This window comes from Phoxinus phoxinus (assembly GCF_949152265.1).
Source record: "Phoxinus phoxinus genome assembly, chromosome: 16".
Taxonomy (NCBI): Eukaryota; Metazoa; Chordata; class Actinopteri; order Cypriniformes; family Leuciscidae; genus Phoxinus; species Phoxinus phoxinus.
Window position 1 is genome coordinate 5,188,870 of NC_136891.1, and position 5,538 is coordinate 5,194,407.

Consider the following 5,538-nt stretch of genomic DNA (forward strand, 5'->3'; position numbering starts at 1 on the left):
CAAGATGGCTGCCAGGTGTGGACGTCGACCTCCATTGGCCAGCAGCGCGGACGAGACATCTAGCCTTTATTATGTATATCTATGGTCAACAGGTTCCGTTGTAATGATAGGCCTAAAGTTATTAATTTCACCTGTCAGTTGTTTTAAAGTTGCGCTGATCAGAATACATTTTACAAATTATAAATTTAAAAGTTTTTGTCTCCATCTGGTGGATCAGAATATATGCTACTTTGAATGAATCTGTTGAAACAACAAAACACTTTGACAGTATCTAGTGGACTTTGTAGATGACAATCTTTCTCTGTCCACTGATAACAGCAATATGATTGGGTTATCATGTGTTTTCACATATAGATCAAAGTTCACAGAGCACTCAATGATTACACAAAGCCTTTCTTTCTGTAACTAAGAGTGAGAGACACTTCTTAAATTCCTGCTTCCTCCACTTCTCCCCACAGTCACCTTTCCAGTTTGGCTATCGATAAGTGGGACAATTTAAAAACCAAGTACAAGGTGGGAGAAAAGTATGGAATTAATTGTTTATGCACATTTGAACCATTTCATGCATGAATTATGATAACCTCAGTCAGGATTTTGTTCCTATGTTTTTTTATTGCTTTTGTACAAATTTTTCACAGAGATTTTCAAATGTCCACTTGAGTTCAATTGCTGTACAGCAACCAAATCACTGCAGTGATTCTGTGTCTCACTTCCACAGAAATGTGAGCGCACATTCGCGACGTGACATCTCAAAGCGATACCGGATCCCTTAATGAACGAATAATTGAAAGTAGCCCAGAATAATCAAATATCTAAATGAAATCATATATTTGATTATCATTTGAAATTGGAGCCAGATTAAGCGTATAGCTATAAAGTAATATTGAAACTAAATTCTAATAAATAAAGTAAACTTTAAAAGAGCGCTGAAAAGACATACATGCATTATACCTTCACCCACACCGTTGGATTCCGTCGTTGGGCCAATGGGTGGCCCTTACAGTTGGAGAATCCTATAATGATGATCTTGGTGATTGATCTGAACTCATCAGTAGCTATTCATGAGTTGTACATGGGAGTTTCTTTTTGAGTAAAGTGAAACTTATACTTTTACTGAGGCAAGAGCACAATGAGCTGTGTTTGGGAGGACAAAGAGTAAAAGTGAAACTAGTTGGAGAATCATGAAATGCCATGATTCATAATTCCTGATTACTCATTGTTAACCAACATGCTTCTTTAAAGCTGTAGTCCGTAACTTTTTTTGTGTTCAAAATGTACAAAATGTATATAATAAGCGACTAGGCTACATGATGAATCCATTTTCCAAACCATGTTTTTGTCTTAACCTGAATCCGGTAAACCTATAATAAGTGTTTATATTGGGACTAGACTGGTCCCCCACTGCGGAGGAGCCCAGTACCTGCGTGACTCATCATAGACATAAACAGAGAGAAGAACTGTGTGTCTTCTGCCTCATGCTGGTTTTTATGGCACTTTTATGATTTATTTTCACATAAAATCTGTTGCTCCATCAATGTTTAATGTATTCTTTCTGTAATCATTCACTTTGGGAGTAGTGAAAAGCACACTGTTTTTCTTACTGTAACATCGCAATGCTCACCATTTATTTATTCAACGAAAAAACAAAAACATTTGTATATATTTTTATTTTTTTATATTATTCAAGGAGAGATTGTTGGTTGTGGCTTGACCCAAATGTGATGGTTGTAGGTGATTGTATTTTTGACATGACACTGAGAGATGAAGTGTGGTGTAGTCAGCGTCATTTTCCTAGAGAGAGGGAGAGAGAGAGAGAATATCTTGAGATCGTATTATTTACCATTTTGTTTCTGTAAATATTCAAAAACAGCCAAAATTCTGTAAAACGTCCACACCAAATACTGAATTCATAAAAAAAATTGCTTGGGGAAGCTTAAAACCATATCAAAGTTCAACAAAGAGAGGGGCTTACTTTCTTTGATGAAATATGGTAAAAACAGACAAAGTGTGCTATTGTCTCTTACGACACGACGATGTAAATTAAAAAAAGTTTTGTCTTTGCATTTGGCCTCAAAAGAAAGTTTTTTTCTATTATGTGCAAGCTCCTCCTTGTTGAGCTATGAGATATGTTTGTTAATTTGAAATAAAAATATATTTTATATAATTTATCTTTGCAAAGTTTCTGATGAGTGTATGCCAACACACTGACGCAACAAAAAAACATTGAATTACTAAATGCAATTTAAAAAAAACAATTATTGAAAAAGATATCATGCATGCTTTCATGCAATAAGTAAATAACATTTAATTTGTTTGATTTATTTTTATCTGCAGTATTTGATTGAAAGACTTACTGTTGTGTTGGGCAAGACACAATCTCTCTCCTGGCAGCTTGCATTGTATTGGTAGGGGATTGTAATTTGGCAAAGAGAGATCGTATGATCATAACTTGACCCGGAAGAGACGTATGCAGTCTGAAGGTCATTCTAGATGTTTTCAGCATGAAAGATAGAGGGAGAACGATATCTTGAAACAGATCTTTACATTTATTTAAAAAATTCTGTCAATATAAATAGAAAATAAATACATCTTTGCAAAGATTCTAAAAGTATTCATCTGGATTCTCACACCAAATTCACACTAAACGAACAATAAGATTTGAAAAAAATTGGTTACACAATGTAAAAAAAAGTTTGCTGTCTTAAATTTTTAAGTACAATCAACTTGGATGTTTAAGTAATTTCAAATTAAATGACACTAAACTGAAAAATGTGTTGAATCTTGTATACCAAATTTTTTTTCTGTCCCTAACAATCAGTAATAATTTATGTAACTTTTTTTTCTCCTTACCAAAGCTTTCAAGATTATCCCTGCTGACCCTGCACCTCCTTTATGTAGATTCCACTCGCTCCATTTTATCTCTGTAAAGCTGCTTTGAAACTATCTACATTAGATGTACATGTAGATGACTTGACTTGACTTCAGACCAACATACGTCACCTGTAAAGTACATTAGGAATGTGACATTCTGATAATTTAACCAAATTTTTGTTGTTTTGACAAACAACTTACAAGATTTTGTTGAGGGCAAGACGAGATCTCTCTTCGGGTAGTTGCCAAACAATGGACAATACTATTGCTATACCAACTGTAGCCATGCCATTTAAGCTTAAGAGTCAAATATTTAAATATTCAAAGTAAAACATTTTGAATTTGTCAGTATACTGACAAATTAAAAATATTAAACACAAACTTTAATTAATAATTAATTAATTCAGTTTTAGTATCATTCATTTTATATTATAGCATATGTTTTATATTATATGTAATACGTAATACAAGTATAAGTAATATTTTATTATATTATAATATGTTTATTTAGTATAAATAATTTTTTTATATATTTTCTGTTTTCACTTTCATTTTAGTGAAAGTTTTAATAATTTAGTTGTTTCTTAATTTTTTTAAATATATCTTTTAATATAGTTTTATTCATTAATTTTAGTTGATTTTAGTTAGAAGTAGCCTACATAAAGATGAAGAAATAGCCTACAAATGAGAAAGGTTAGATGACATTAGTTACAGTAAATCATGAGATATGTTTAATATAATGTCCAATGATAAAGCTCTGCCATATTCTAAAGGTTTTGATGAGTTGATTGCATTGAAGGCACCCATATATATTCCAACACATTTACCAGAGCTTGAGAAAATAGGAGTCCCACTGTCCCCTTCTTTACCTGCTTTCGAAATTATAAATTCTTCACAAGACATTTGATTCGTCATATTTGTATTAGGTATTTTTATTGTACAATACTTTTTTATGAAACACCCTGACTCTAATATATAGAAATGTAGCACATCATCATCACACAACCTTCCTATTTCTAATTTTAGGTTTTGTAATGGATCTAACCGTCCTTGCAATCCAATAAAAGCAATATCGTAGTTTAACAATATGGGATGGTTTTCAGGGAAGATTTTCTGGGCTTTATATATTAATGTGTTTTTAAAAGTTGAAAATAACACGTATATGTTATCATTTTTGTGACAATAGTAATTTTCTACGACATGTTTAGCGGTTATTACATGGCCAGAGCCAAAATAAAACCCTAAACCTCTGCTTTTCCAACCTTTGTGCGTTGACCAAACTAGAATATAACAGACAATTTGGTTTGTTAAATAATTGTTACAAGGCATAATCTCATAATTTTCAATAACTAATGGTTCAGATGTAGAGTTTAACTTTTTTAGACTGTTAACTAATGTTTCACCAACACGAAAAGATATATTAAAAAATGGTATTTCTAATTCGTCCTCATTAAACTTAAATGCATTTAAGTTGATTAAGCTAATAATTTTGTCCATTGTTTAATCAAATCTGAGAAAACAAAACATACTATATTAGACAATACTGAAGTGTTGCAAATATATTTTTCATGATTTTACCATGATGTCACTAATGAGGAGTTTTCCATAAACAACTAGAAGAACTGTGTTTAAGACATATGACTCTGTTATATCTTTTTATTCTATCTAAAGAAATGGAACAATGTAAATAAAGTTCTTGCTTAATTCACTAAAGAACTAAATTCATATTTTCTAAAAGTTGTGTAGATGAAGAAATAGACTCCAAACCATACCTTACAATGACTCCGGCAACTACAAAGATTACCTGGAGGTTTCGTTATTTATAGTGGTGAGTTGCTGAGGAAACACAACACAACACAACACAACATAACACAACACAACAGAATACAAGCACAAAGCACTGATTTTGATAAAGAACACACCCATAAACTGGTTTTAATTTAACATTAAGTCTAGTGGTGAGGTTACGAATTGCAACCAGCAAAAGTTACGGTGGCCGACAGCAGATGTCTTCGTCTGAGACAACAGAGAGTAGCCAGTTAGGCAATGAGGTTTCTTTACAAAGATAAATTAAGAAATTATGTTTACTTTATTATTCAGGAAAACGATATGTTATTGCGAATATTATTGTTACTTTTTCATCATGTGTTAGTGTTTTATTCGCTGACTTTAGCTTCTTTGCATTAAGGACAACAGTGACTAAACGTGTTTGTCCGTTTCGGCAAGGCAAGTTTATTTATATAGCTAGTTATTTCATACACAATGGGAATTCAAAGTGCTTTACATAGAATCAATTAAAATAATCAAATGAAATAAGAACAATTAAAACAGTTTAGAATAAAAAATAAAATAAAATACAGTACAAACAGTCGGTTTAGGGCCATTGTAGAAACATGTAGGCGCAAAATGGCGAATTTCAATGTAGGGGGACCAGCGGTGTAGGCTATGTATATATGTGTATATAACTGCTTATTCTAAGGTAATAAAAAGCATAACGGTTCATTATATTGCATTTCTGTCTACAGATCCTCCTAAATATTACACAATGCACTTTTAATATTTGCTTCAGTTCAGTGTAAAGTGAGAACATGGAGGATGGTAACGGGTAACATGGTAATGTTGTGTGTGTAATGACAGCTGACTTGGAGGTGAGTCATTTTGAATACA

The 5,538-nt window shown here is 32.3% G+C and overlaps 1 long non-coding RNA gene across 1 annotated transcript; it reads right to left on the minus strand.

Annotated features, from left to right (window-relative positions):
- Positions 1–1,684: 1,684 nt before the first annotated feature.
- On the minus strand, positions 1,685–4,711 carry LOC306983619. Its single transcript, XR_013794400.1, has 5 exons — positions 4,644–4,711; positions 3,073–4,381; positions 2,851–3,000; positions 2,355–2,486; positions 1,685–1,791 (listed from the first exon to the last, which is right to left on the minus strand). It is a non-coding gene; the product is annotated as an uncharacterized lncRNA (long non-coding RNA).
- Between the last annotated feature and the right edge of the window lie 827 nt (positions 4,712–5,538).